The following is a 15378-nucleotide window of genomic DNA, read 5'->3' as shown; positions in this document are numbered from 1 at the left end:
TTTACTCTTTGGAGTTGCGTAAAGCGATTCCTTATAACCGTCTTGCATGATATATGTAACAGATTGTCTATGCGGAGGTAAACGCATTAGAGTCAAAAGCTGAAATTCGCGAATAGTTTTTGGCTGTATCATATAATCAATCTCATCTGGAGGTAGGTTCTTAAGTTGTGGAATAGTTCTTGGATTCTTCTCCGGAATGGTTAGTTTCAAGTGATCCGGAGATGCATTTGCCATGAATAATCTACGCCTACGTGCTGTGTTAAGGAAATGTATGTGCCTACCTTTTGGAGCAGCAAGTTCATTGAGTCTTTGCAGATTGACACCGCGTTTGCCTTTGGTGTCATTTTGAACAGATTGTCCAGGATTAGACGGAGATGTCGCCTCGTCTCCCGTTGCTTGCTCATTATCGGTATTTTCTTGTCCTTCTGTTTCCTCTTCTTTTAGTTGCTCTGTTGGATCTTTTCCTTGAGTTATCTGCTCTTGTGTATCAGCTTTATTCTGCTCTTTTGAATCAGTTACTTCAACATCATCTTTGACAGGAGCAGCTGGCTCTGTGCCTTTTAATATTGATTTATGTTTATCTGATACTTTTCTTTCTTCTGACTTGGTGCCTTTCTTTTGTGCAGCTTTCTTTGTGCCTTTACTCTGTCCGCTTTCTTTTCTTTCACATTCTACTCCTTTATCGCCTTTATCTTTCATTTCTCTATCTTCTTTCCCTCTGTCTTTTTTGTGCCCATCTTCTCTCTTTTTATCTTTCTTTTTTCCATCTTCTTTCCTTCTGTCTTTCTTGTGTCTATCGTCATTTCTTCTATCTTTTTTCCATCCATCTTCTTTGCCGTTTTTTTCTGCACCTTCAGAAGCGGTGGTTACTCTTTTGTTACCTTTTTTCTCCGACTTTGGATCAGTTGTTTCGTCAGGTTTTGCAGTCTTAAGAATACCGTCCGCAGGTTCTGAGGCCGGAGCTGGAGTGAATATGTGTAAGTTCCTTAAGGCTTGTATTTTCAGCTCCAATCGAGCCTTTTCTCTGGTTATAAGTTCTTGCGCAAAAGATTCATCAATAAAGCGAACACGTTTTCCAGTTTTAGCGCTAGTACCAAGCGCTGGCCGTGGTGATTTTAGGCCGATATCATCTGAGTTTGAAACCATTGAGGAGCGTCTGGAACGATCTGCGGAACGCATTTTTGTATTGAATTAATGCTGGCGCAAGACATGTAATAATCAAAAACAGTGGTGTTTCATTTCTTCAGCAAGTTCACAAAGTAGCCTAGTTCTGATACGGGTTTACAATGTTCTTTAATGTCGACAAAAGTCTTGCTGGTGAAATTTGTTCGTGAAAGTTCAACTGTCGACGCCTTAAGCAAATGACATTATATCTCGAATTTGCATGTATCGACAAAAAAGTTAAAGATTTCGTTTTTTCGTTGAAGATCGCCAATAGAATACTCATAGACTCTATATAGGTTTCACAAAGTCACTAAGAGTACAACCTTAACGTCCATCTTCATGATCTTGCAGTGATGTCCAGCAATTAAAGATGTCCAAATGAATAGAATTGAGCATGAGTTATAAAATGTTGATGTTGTGCTGTAGGGTTGCAAACTTTCTAATCAATGTTTTACATAAATAAAAAGTTTCCATGTAACACGTATAATGAAAAAACAAAATACCGTAACTATAGAGACATTAGAAACTTTCTGATTGGTTTTATTCAAAGCTAATAATTATAAACAAACAAATTGTATGGGTTGTTTTGATAGTGCCCAAGCTTTGCAATCTGGCGATGTTTGCTTTCAAACACAACTATGAAAAAGATGGCCTTTCAATTGAATGTTGGAAGTCACTATTTAGCATGTTTAGCAGATCAAATACCCAATATATACCCCCAATCAATAGAACTTACTGACTTGTTTCATTTCAAGGCAATAATAAAATGAAAATAACGCAGTCCGACTTGCTTAGACTTTGCTTGTCAGCTCACGACCCTTTACTGTTTCCGTAGATATATAGATAGGCCTAAATAATTTTCAATGACTTCTCTTGATTTAGCATTTTACACCCTTGTCTGCTTGATTCCTATCGGCCTACTTATACTTGATTAATTGATTGATTGATTGCTTGCTTGTTCAAGTTGGAAGTAAAATAGTAATTTTAAAATTTGAGTATTCCACTTGAGAGAGTGTTCATAAATACTTTGGTGGGGGGTGGAAAAGTTGGAAACTCGGACATCAAAATTTTTGACCCCCTAAAAATGGTGGGGTTTTTTATCGCCCCTTTTATTTGAAAAAAAATGGAATGTGCATACCTTCTCGTACATTTTACCACAGACTTTCTCCCTCAAATTTTTGATCACCCTATAAAAGGGCTGAATTTTTTTACCCTGGACCCATTTTTTTTATCCCCATATTTTCCGACACCCCCCCGCCAAAGTATATATTTATGAACACTCCCTAACGATACATAGGTCTCACCGTTTTTCTAAAATTATTCGCTTTCCGAGTGTCAAGATCTTTCTGGAACGACCTGTATGAAAGCCTATTCATATTCCATTCCATAGACCATGAATACGATTTAGTCTTTGGACCATAAACCTATTTCATGTATTTGGAGACTTTGACCATAGACTGTAAAAGTGTATGATTGACTTTAAATGTTTGTTTTTTTACCTTGACCTATTTTTTTTACGACAGCAAAAAAGATATATGAACCTTTTTTTCAATAACAATAAGTATTTTGGTGCTTATTTCAATGGTTAACCTTATCGTATAGTTAATGCTAGTATACGCGCTTTTAACTTAAGGTATGGTGTACCGACCCCATGTTGCATGCGGCATAAACCTCTCTGTCCTATTTGAAACCAAAGCCAGGGGTCTCATACCAATGTTCTACACATTACGTCACTATAACCATGATAACCCGGGATAGAACGTCATAAAGTAAGTATAGGCATACCCTCGCAAAGTTGGGATATTCTGGCTACACTTCGTCATATCCATCAAACATGCGATTTTTAACCGGATTTTGGCAAAATATGTAAGTAAATTATTCTTGGCACTATTCTAATCTAGATATCAAATTTGAATTCATAATATAGGACCTACTCTAGTAACTCGTGAACTACTAAACCATATCTTTGTAACAGTAACACGGACTTTATATTATATTATACAAGAAGAGTCCTTCAAAAAGACACAGTTCACGGATCAGGTGTATAGAATTTTGTTCTAACTTTCCATTTTCATATCTAACCTACTCTGCACTGATCTTACAATAAATTAGTAATTTGAGGCATAATGATACCTACATCCTGACTCTGGCTTACAATTATACTAGTAACTCTCCATCCAGCAAGAAACTCATTGAAATACAAACTTTCAAATCAATATCACTATCATAGGCCTATTGGAATCCAATTATTATACCATGCAGATAATAACCTTGGCCCAATAATTATAAGGGTTCCAATTAAGATAAGCAAACATTACTGGGTAGATAACAGGAACTAAATTTCGTCAGTTAGAAGTAATTGAGTAAATCGCCTGTATCAAAATAGCAGTGTATTTTTCATATATGCAGTAATATGCTCAGCCTTATCACAAAATAAACAATAGCATTGACCTTACCCACCAATCAGTAAAGCCTAATATAATCATGTGATGGCTCAATCCAATAGTAAACATGCTTAGAAAAAAAGGCAAAAAAATAGTCATGGCTGCCATTGTCTCAATACAAGATAAGATGTGCTAAAAAGTCCTTGTCATGTGGGGCAGGATTAGATAAAGGGATACAAACCTGGGTATGAGACATTAGGAATTATTTCCTAGCCTCTTAACCACAGGGTTGATGGGCTACAATAGCTATTCAAGACACAGTGTATGTAAGGGATAAACTGTGCATATGAGATATGGGTTCAAGTGGGGGAAATGTTCACTCCGACTGTGACTCCGTGAACAAAAAGGGTTGGTAATCCTGGAATTATGGTCACTTGCATGCATGCTTACAAGTGCCACATTGCTGCTAAATTGTTGGTATAACGTTTAAAAATGTAGTTAGAATGGGAAAACTTTGATAAATCAAAGTGTGACATCAGATTTACGTCAAAATGCTCAGTTTTGGAGAAAATCATAAAAACACGATTTTGACCACCGAATTTGGATAACATAACATAAAAATAAAAAGGATTTTATAATCAATTTTCAAAAACTAGCTGTTTTACATGTCAGATCTAGGAACTATAAAGACAACAGCAAAAACCAGTCAGATCAACAACATGTGTTAACTCTTCTCCTGTATTTACCAAACGCACAATTCAAGCGAAGCGGACAACCATTCTTTAAAATTGACCCATAGGTTAAAGACTGGAAATATTTACTTTCACATCAAAAGGCAAGGCAAAAATAAAATGCAACAACAAAGTTTGTGTTTGATTAGTGCAGTCTAGCACAAAACAATCTGACCTGTAATGGAAATGGTATTATTGATATATTGAATCTATGCTTTGTTTAGAGGCATTGGTCTGCAAGAAAAGACCATTGTTTGGAACGGTTGCTAACTGAATAGAAATCAAAGTCACGGTTAAGTAAGCCTGTCTCAGCAACATTTGTCTTAAGATGGCAGATTCTGCGTTCAATATGGAGGCTGAATTCGGAATACACTTATTTAATTGTTGATATGGATTCTAGCTAGTACGCCACCTAATGGAGGTAAGCATATTTAGGGTAAGACAGTCACTCAACAGGCGCAGACAAACCATGACGTTGGCTATAAAACTGACATTTATTACTATCTACGGTAGATAACAAATGGGTACAAGTTGTTTAATGGGGACTATTGTCATCAAGCCCAACATTGTTATTAAAAGTTGGCAAATATCATGCATTCATAATAAACACACAAATATGTAGCAAATACGGCAAATTCAACAAGTTTATGTTTTTGCAAGCACGATGATTGGCTGACTTCTGTTCTGTCCCCGCTTCTGTTCTGGTGCATCGCCCGAACTAAACCCTGAACCTAGGCCTCTTTCCCGGGCCTCTTTGTACATAAAAGTTATGATAAAATATAAATAAATAAAAAAAAAAAAATAATAAACACCAAAAACCAAAGACTGCATTCTTCATTTTATTGGCAAAAATTTGGTAAAAGGTGACGAAACAACCAATTACTCCGGGTAAATAACTGTTGAGAATATTATTTACCAGGGGAAGGTTTGGAGCTCTTTTCCGATCAATCAATAACCATTAATTAATGATCATTGTACACGTATTTCGTGCACTTTGGGCACTGGTACGCAGAGCGAGTACACAACTCCTTCATCAGGTCGGCCAAACAACTTCTAAAGCTATAGAAAACAGTCGTCGTAATTATTCACACACGCTGAACCTGTTGTCGTATACATTTAGAGTCAAGTTTAATAAGCTATAGGCATCGTAATAATAATTATTGCAAGTTTCTTTGGGGATTTCTACTGCACTGCATGGTTCAGTTTGAAATGCAGAGTTCGAGGTAAGTTCTAAGCATAAGAGGCGGTTGCCAGGGAACGTCAATGTTTCTCTGAACTAATTATTATAGCGTTTTTAATAATGCGTATTTTCGCCAGCCCATTCGGGGCTGGTACCTGTTTCAGGTTTGGGGTCAGTTTACTCAAGAGATTATATTTTAGTGGTATTGGAATGATTTTTTTTTTTTACTTTTTGTGGTTAAATTTTTAAAAATATTTTAATTCGATTTGTTAGGAAAAGTAAGTATGGTTTGCCGTTTCAACGAACGAAAACGAGTGAGTATTACCAAAGTTATGTTTGAACTAATTAATTATGACTTTAAAAGTTTAAAGGCCTAAATGTAACAATAATAGTTAATATATATAGCATCATATGGTCAGCAGAAGAAAATCTGACATCACCTATGATGTCATATCAGTGTCCTTGACCGGACTTTTTGGAATTGCTTGGCGTGAGACAGAGGCGTACCGGGATTTGCCGACTCCAATGTTCATTTTGTACCATGATTATTCCAATGCGCTCGAGAATGTGAAAAGGGGGGGGGGTAGGAGCAACAAATTATTCATGACGATGCGTGAGATTTTACTTATTTTCAGCTTTTTGCGTGAGATTTACTACCTAGGCGTGAGATTATACTACCTTGGCGTGAGACCGTGAGAAAGTGACCCAATGCGTGAGACTCACGGCCAATGCGTGAGAGTTGACAGCCCTGGTCCTTACTCCTTGACCACTGAACAGCGTGATATCATGTTGATAACAGATCTATAGAATCAAAATCTTCATCATATCCCCGGATCATATCACAGATTCTCAACAATCTGTGATCATATGGACCATATTGATGTGAAAGTAGTTATCTATCATATCCTGTGTCGTTTTATGGATAAAAATGACTCAAAATGTTATTGATGAAATGGTTGCTATCATAAACATCAGTTTTGTCTTTTCAACGGGAAAAATCCGATGCAAAATAAAGTTTTTAGGGCCTAGCTATAATATGGGCATAATTTATGCATATAGTATTGAACAATGTACCCCATTTGACATGCACTTATAGATAAATAAATTGTCTTACTTTATTAATTTAATAACTTCTTTATTATAAATAAAATGACACATAACTATTTGATTCATAAAATTACATTCAACAAAATGATTGAAGAGAAAACACACAAGGCACTAGGCAGACTGTTATAGAATGGAGTATGTAAGATGCCATGTCCATAGCTTCGCAGGAGTTTCCGACTAGCAATCAACATGATCAGCACATTCAGAAAAACACAGTTTAAGAGTGAAGATTGTAGTGAGTAACCAGTCCTTTATAAATGTGCTGGCCACTATCTATTATATATAGTAGGCTTAAACTATACATTGCGAATTAATTAAGTTATTTTAAAATAAAATGTACATGTAAGTTAACTCAAACCGGCAGTGTATATATCGAAAGCAGTGAAATCGGACATTCCTAAGCGAAGATATTGAGTTCGTAAGTTCTGGTATTACAAAATTGGAAATTGAGATATCGTGGGTAAAAAGCTGAAAAGACAAAAAACCCAACGACAACAACAACAACAACAACAACAAAACAAACAGACCAGAACAATTTGGAGTACATGTAATGAATTAAAAGAGTTGACATGAGATTAGGAATTAATGTTTTCTGCTGTTTCAGTGTGCATTATCTCATCGTTGATGGTTTGGTGGACTGTCATGCATGTAGATGTAAGCGTGATCCTAAAAAATGCCTTTCACATTGACCAAAACTAATTACAAGACCTCTTCTACATTGAGGCTGGCTTTCCTTTTAAAGGGAATTTTATTGACAATCAATCATTATTTACCATTTTTGGGGGGTTGGGGGTTAGGCCTACATAGGCGTAGATTCCAGGGGGATGGGGGATAGTTTGATAATAAGGGCGATGGTCCATAATCATCCCCCAATGTTGACACCTGTATGTGGGTTTCTGACCAAATTAACCTCATATTTATTTGGCTTAAATATCGGGGTGCCTAGCATCCTACAGGGTAAAGACAGGGGACAGCTGCTACCCCTGGCTATATGCCACTGACACAGAGCCAAGAATACACAAAGACCAAAACTTAGCCCATTTCAAAAAAGCTGGAAGACCACTTTAATATTGTGGAAACCTAGTGGGAAATGATATCCATCCCCAGGATCCCCTAAATGGCTGTCTGTCTTGATAATATTCCACATGCAGGCAGTGGCGTAGATTTCTTTTTGACAAGGGGGGGAATGGGGTTGGAAAATTTTTTTGAAGCATAGTGAATCCAGCACCTTTTGGCGACAGAATAAGGTGATGGTGGAAATGCGCGCGAAGCGAGTGAAAAAGTTTGCTATTTTGAAGGTAAACTGATGAAATGTGGTGGCACTTGACTTAATGTATTTTTGCAGAGCGGCGCCAGACTTTGTGTGGATACATGGAGGTCTGTCAGAATGCATTTAAGTAAAATTTCAGGTACTATTTGTTTTTTTATTCTCGAATGAGATACCGTACATAACTTCAAACTATACATTTTTCAAGAGAAAAAGAGTCACAGTCAAGAATCTAAATATAAACACTGATTTTGTGTAATATATTGAAGATAGTAAAATATGTATGTTTTCTACTGAAGATGGTAAAAGTATTATCTACTGAAAATGGCCAATTGAATACCTACTGAAGATAGCTGAAAATGATATGGTAAAGTCTGTGCTATCTACTGAAGATATCAAAATCTGCTATGCTATCTCAATATAATAAACATGTGATCAATAAAAGCCCATTCAGTTATCCCATGCAGCAAAAGTGTAAAGCAATTAAAATTGTGCATGAATTACTTATATGAGGTTAAGCCATTAAAATTTATTGTCATTAGGTATTTTGCAATTTGGGGGAACACAAGGAATTGAGTAGTATTGACAAAGTTGAAGCCCCATTCAAATTAAATATACATATCTCTAATTTCTCCTCTTAAAGAGATATTAATTTCCAAAAAATGTGAAATGTCCAATTTTGTCTTTAATATGCAGCTATGCAGCTTAAGACTAGTTTTAGCAGGCTATGTTAGCACATCTTTGACACTAACAAAGATGCAGAAACTAAATTTGGATGATTTTTACGATTTTCCGAATGAGTAAATCACTGAACGGCTGAATAGGACTTTAGAGATACCGTTCTCTGTTATGCTATAGCAATCTGTTAGTATCTGCCAACTGAAGATACATGTAGCAAAACTGCTTTGCTGTCTACACGCTAAATTTCAAGGATTTAAAATAAATCCTAAAGGATTTTGATTAGGGACCAATCTAGTATTAGATTTAAAATTCAATCTTTAAAATTTAAAATTAAGTCTTTAAAATTTAAAATTCAAATCTATAAGATGAATTTTAAATCTAAAATTGATTGGTCCCTAATTACAATCCTTAAGGACTTATTTTTAAATCCTTGTAATTTAGAGTGTACTTGAAGATAACAAATTCTAATGTTATCAACTCATTTGCATTTTTGAAATAAAACATTCTGTTGCACTGTCTGACTGAAGACAGCAATTCTGCAATGATACCAAAGATAGCAAGATGTGTTCAATTCTACCAAAGAATCTGATATCCACTATCTAGTAAAGATGATTATGTTATCTGCTACATGCTTTGCTATCTACTTAAGATAGCAAAATCTGGCGTGCTTTCTATTGAAGACAATACCTATGCTATATGCTATCTACTCGAGATAGAAAAATCTAAAAATGCCAACATCCTACCTATAAATCTGCACTTGGAATCTTGTCCATGTATACACACAATTTTTGTAGCCCTTTAGGGCGAGTTTCCCGACAGGAGTCTTATTAAGCCGTAGTCTTAAGGTGGCCTTGAGGCTACTAAGCCTAGCCCGCTCTCGAAGCCCGAGTCTTAACTCTAGCCGGATTTCGTCAACGCAAATTCAACCTAGTCTTAGTGGCCTGGCAGGCTTAACGCATGACAACCTCGTCCCTTTCAACCAGCGACTTAATTGTATAGGCTGTTGGAGGTATAGATGTACATAAGCTGTGGTCCTCACGGTTTACCGTACTAACAAGGTTGCCGTCTCATTATCGCAATGTTCCCGGCGCAAAGACTAGCCTGGACCCACGGTCTTGTGCTTGGGCTTATACCGTACACAACTTGATGCAAGAATATTGTGTCTGTTTTTGTGTCTTTTATGTATTATTTTATTTCCACTTGACTTATTATGAGTCCAACTTGTATGAATGATAGGCCTACGTCTATGCTTTATACTCGTGGTTTTTTCATTAAAACAAAAAAAGGGTAAAACTGTTAAGCCTAATGGAAAGGAATCGTGATTCCTCTAAAAAGGAAAGCAATCAACGTGCTATCTACTGCTGATATCAGTAGTCTTCTCAGATCTCACATGAAGTTACTGTTGGTACAATATTTGTAATTATTTAAGTAGAAGATATAGCAATATTATATGCATCTTATCCGTAAATTCAGTTTTAATACTGCATGCATTATTAATTCGTGTCAAATATTTACTATATCTTTACCAATTTTGTCGTTCTTCTATTGTATTAAATTGATGTCCAACCTGGTATAATATAGGCACTCCAAAATAATATTGTAATAGGCCTACTTATGAAAAGTACGAGTATCAAACTATTAAGGCTTGGATAGGGACAGGTGGTATCATATAGGTCTTCATGATGATGATGATGATGATGATGATGATGATGATGATGATGATGATGATGATGATGATGATGATGATGATGATGATGATGATGATGATGATGATGGTGATGATGGGTCTTCATGATGATGATGATGATGATGATGATGATGATGATGATGATGATGATGATGATGATGATGATGATGATGATGATGATGATGATGATGATGATGATGATGATGATGATGATGATGATGATGATGATGATGATGATGATTATGATGATGATGATGATGATGATCATGATGATGATGAAAGATTTTCTTTAAAATTATATTCGTTGTTAAAAAAATCATCATTCATTTGGGGGTGGGGTGGGGGAAAGCGGGGGCAAACATAATAAATGAGGGGCAGGCATCGTTCATGCTGTTTGGGTTTGTAAGGGGTGGAGTGGGTCTGAGGAGTTATGGGATCTGCTTGGAAAGTGTCCCCGGAACATTGGTGGGATTGAAAAAAAATGGTACAAATGCCATATTTAAGCTATTAAAGCTGGTGACATATAGGCCAATGGTACAAAAGTGGGATAAATGTAATTTATTTAACCTTAAAAATTGAGCTTTTAAGGTTAAAATGACCAAATATGAGGTTTTATAACTCTCAGAAGTATAAGCCTAATTTACCAAGAGCTCCCCCGCTCCACCCCCCTAGTTACGCGACTGCTTACTCATGTTAATTGAAAGACCGTCAAAATATGAAAGATCCCAGCAAACACAAAAACATTTTAAGAACATTTTAAATAAGTTATATTTTGGCTTTTGGTTTAGGTAAAAACGTTTTAATAACATTAAAATGTCGGGTTGTGTAAAGGTCATGATAACGTTTTAAAACGTTTTGTATGAAAACACACTATACAACAATATTTTTAAATGTTTTCAAAAAATGTTATTGTAAACTATTTTTGCAAACATTTTTGCCAAATATTGTGTCCACGCTTAAATATCATTATGTTAAAATATTTGAACCCAGCAAACACAGAAATGTTCTTAAAATGTTTTTTAAAACCTTTTAATAACATTTAAATGTCGGGTTATATAAAGGTCATGAAAACGTTTTTAAAACGTTATTGAAAATATTTTGGGCAAACATTTTTCGCAAAATATTTTTTCAACCCCAAGGTAACATTCTGTTTAGAATGTTTTGTATCAAGTTTTCAAGAATGTTTTTGGAATGTTATTAAAACGTTTTTATACCCTTTATATAACCCGACATTTAAACGTTTTCTGTAAAACATTTTTGTTTGCTGAGCAGTAGATAATCAAAAATGTTTTTAAGGTTATGAAAACGTTTTATACTCTTAATATACCCTTTATATAACCCGACATTTAAACGTTTTCTGACAACCTTTAATAACCTTTTGCGAATGATGTCGAAAACGTTTTGTGTTTGCTGGGATACACTTTGCGTTACAATTTAAATAATTTGTAAATTGAAATAGACCAAGGCTTACGACCTAAGACCTGCTCTGAGGCAGGGCCAAGAAAAGCCGCTGTAAGCCTGGTCTAACAGGCTTGCGAAGACTACGGCTACAGAAGACTGATTTCGAGAAATGCAAATTTTACTAAAGCCTGCGGCTAATCCTACAAGCCTGGCCCACGGGCTAACGAAGCCTCGAGGCTATGGTAGCCGTGCTTCGGGAAATACGTTTTCAGTTAAGCCTGGTCTTACGACCTCTTAAGCCTTGAGGCTAGACAAGCCAATTGCTAAGCCACCCGTCGAGAAATTCGCCCTTAGTGTTTGAGTAAACCCCAGCTAATATATGCTTGGCAAAATAAACCTGTTATTCTGACCTACTTGTGCTGCTGTTATTATTCATAGACTCAATGGGCGAATTTCTCGATAGGAGTCTTAGTAAGCCTTAGGCTTAAGGTGGCCTTGAGGCTACTAAGCCTAGCCCGCTCTCGAAGCCCGAGTCTTAACTGTAGCCGGATTTCTTGAACGCAAATTCAAGCTGGTCTTAGTGGCCTTTCAGGCTTAACGCTTGACAACCGCGTCCCTTTCTACCCGCGACTTAATTGTATAGGCAGTTGGAGGTAGATGTGCATAAGCTGTTGTCCTTCACGGTTTACCGTACTAATAAGGTTACCAGCGCAAAGACTAGCCTAGTCCGGCGGTCTTGTGTGCTTGTATTGGGCTTACACGGTACACAACTTGATGCAAGGCTAGTATTTTTTGTCTGTGTCTTTTATGTATTATTTTATTTCCACTTTACTTTATTATGAGTCCTGCTTGCATGAATGATACTTCTATACTTTTTACTCGACACATTAATTTTTCTTTGCATTTCCAAAAGGGTCAAACTGCAAGCCGATAGAAAAGAATACTTTGATTCCCCTAAAAGTAGGCCTAAAGCAAAAATTGTTTCACACTTCAAACAAATCATACGCATGTTTGTCAAATGTAAAACATTATTTAAGGATCATTTTGGTGCAAAAAACACCTAAGCAAGCATTTGACAACCGATGATATTTTCATGTTCTATTTGCGAATTTAGCATGAGTGCATAGTTTAATATGATGATGATGATGATGATGATGATGATGATGGTGGTGGTGTTGGATGATGAGGATGATGATGACGATGATGATGATGATGATGATGATGATGATGATGATGATGATGATGATGATGATGATGAAAGCAAGGCGTCCGATAATAAATCTCAGGCAAAAAAAGAGGAAAGCATGGGAGCAAGCTCATGTGGAACGTCAAGGTTTTGGACATCCCAAATATGGGGGGCACTTCTTGTAGCAAAATATCGTAAGGTTAGTAAATTTTTAAACATGAAGGAGAAGGTTGCTCCTATTTGTTGACCGTTACAAGTTCAAGCAGATCAGTAAGCCTTAAAACATTGCCTTTACTGAATCGGCCACGCGATTTAAATTTGGTATCCGAATACTTCAGAAAAGGATCATTCCTCTCCTGAAGACGCTCACAACAGCAAGTTGACGTCGAAGATTGCGTCTCGCTCCAAAGGAAAGTTCATCATTCAAAATGAGTAGGCCTTATAGCAACAGCCAGGGGCGTAGCCAGCTTTCTTGGTCAGGGGTGGCAAAATAAAATTTCGAGGGCACAGACGAAAAATAAATTGCAGTTGCATCATACATATTAGCTCATATTGGTACATAACCGTTTTTGTTTTTAGAGAGATTGTACATGACATGTCTTGGAGCTTCCAAAAAGGCTTTACTGGGACGATGTGCCCGCGTAGCGCGCACAATTTGTGTATTTGACACTATTTTCGCCCATGAAATTTTTTTTATTTTACACTATTTTTTGGCACATGATCTGGTTAAATTTTGGTGGAAAAGGGCTCCTTGCCCTTTTCTTTTCCATTGCCCTCTTTTCTCTTCCTTTTTTTGCCAGAGGGGCACTTTTTTCTTTCATTTTTTTGTCAGGGTTGGCACTCTGCTCCCCTTGCCCCCCTGCTGGCTACGCTACTGGCAACAGCAGGTTTAACTGACTCGAATGAACACTAAAATAAAATGGTGAAATGTTCAACTAAATCGAACAATAATTATTACTTAGGCGTAGGGGCATACTCTATGTTGAATGAAAGACAGCATCTGATTCGATTTCCCAAAACTATGAAAGAAAAACTTTGCATTACAATTTAAGCAATTGTCAATTGAAATAGACCACGGCTTACGACCTAAGACCTGCTCTGAGGCAGGGCCAAGAAAATCCGCTGTAAGCCTGGCCTAACAGGCTTGCGTAGACTACGGCTACAGAAGACTGATTTCGAGAAATGCAAATTTTACCAAAGCCTGGGGCTAATCCTACAAGCCTGGCCCACAGGCTAACGAAGCCTCGAGGCTATGGTAGCCGTGCTTCGGGGAACGTGTTTTCAGTTAAGCCTGGTCTTACGACCTCTTAAGCCTTGCGGCTAGACTAGCCAACTGCTAAGCCACCCGTCGAGAAATTCGCCCAATATGTGTTCATGGTGTGTACTAAACATTGTAAGGAACATTGGATATGTGAAAAATGTTCCATCTTCTGTCCTCATCTCTTCTCTCTCCTCCCCGTCTTTCACTCTCCTCCCCATCTTTCACTCATCCACTCTCTCATATTGCTGTCTCCTTTTCTGTCTCCTCCTCCCTTCCCCGTACCCTCTCCCTCCCAGCTTTCCCCCCCCCCCTTTTTTTTCTCTCTCTCCCTCCATTTACTCCACCTCTCTCTCTCTCCTTGCTTACTTTACTTGCTTGGGTTGACTCATTTATGGTTTTCCAAACTGCTCTATCCAGCATACAATTTTGATTTCAGGTGATGTCTCTCTCTCCACCTTCGTGTTATGTGGACATTTTGAAATAAACCACACATTGTAATTTAAAGGACAAGGCATTATTAGTGGACTGCTGCATGACATACCTGTTTGAAAACATGATGAAAAACAAAACACTTGTTTTTAATTTATGGGTGTTTTACTGCCTTATCCTTTATACCCAAATAATGTGTCCTCTGCAGTAAAAAGGTTTAAATATTGGGTTCGGCTAATTCTCAACCATTATTTATGGTTTTCTGCATTATCTGGGTGTACAGGGTAATTAGGCAGCAACCTTTATTTCTTAATTATTATATCCATTACTTTGCTGCAAATAAAATATCCCCACATCTATAAATATTACTATCTAGACCAACCACAGAAAAATCATCTTTAACAAATTGCTAATTTTGCGCTACATCTGAAATATTTTCAAAACTGGTGCCAAGTTTGAGATTATAATGGAATCTCAGATGAGATATTTTTGTCAAGGGCATTAATTTTCTGAAGCTTAGAATAACAGCATGCTGTGATAGTACACCATATTATGAATAAAAATATTGTAAGCCAGTTCTTAAGAATAGAGGACAATGACTTGAAAATTGCAATCTTTTGGGATTTAATTTTCCATATTACCAGATATCCTGCCCATGACTGCTCAGTGACATTGATTTGTCAGTGTGATTATCAGTAACGCATAATCACTGGCAATAATACAAGGAGACAACCAAATGGCTTGTAATGCACAAAAATAAAGGCTAAATTTTCAGGAAAGGGGGAAATTGTAACTGAAAAGCATGACTAAATTTGAGGGCAAATGCAGGCGGCGAGTGGCATGATAGAGCCGACAACGTGTGAAACCGCCCGGCCGTATGGCATTTTCCATATACTGGTT

General features: G+C 37.0%; 1 protein-coding gene across 1 annotated transcript in view; it reads left to right on the top strand.

Annotated features, from left to right (window-relative positions):
* Window positions 1–5405: 5405 nt before the first annotated feature.
* The window catches only part of LOC140141937 (major facilitator superfamily domain-containing protein 6-like), an 85586-nt gene continuing 75613 nt past the window's right edge, over window positions 5406–15378 (top strand). The window contains exon 1 of the mRNA XM_072163820.1: window positions 5406–5502. The gene's annotated coding sequence lies outside the window, so the exon portion shown is untranslated. The remainder of the gene's footprint in view (window positions 5503–15378) is intronic.

The sequence above is a fragment of the Amphiura filiformis genome, chromosome 20 (assembly GCF_039555335.1).
Source record: "Amphiura filiformis chromosome 20, Afil_fr2py, whole genome shotgun sequence".
In the NCBI taxonomy this organism is placed as follows: domain Eukaryota; kingdom Metazoa; phylum Echinodermata; class Ophiuroidea; order Amphilepidida; family Amphiuridae; genus Amphiura; species Amphiura filiformis.
The sequence above is the reverse complement of the archived record's forward strand: the minus strand, read 5'-3'. Positions and strand labels throughout refer to the sequence as shown.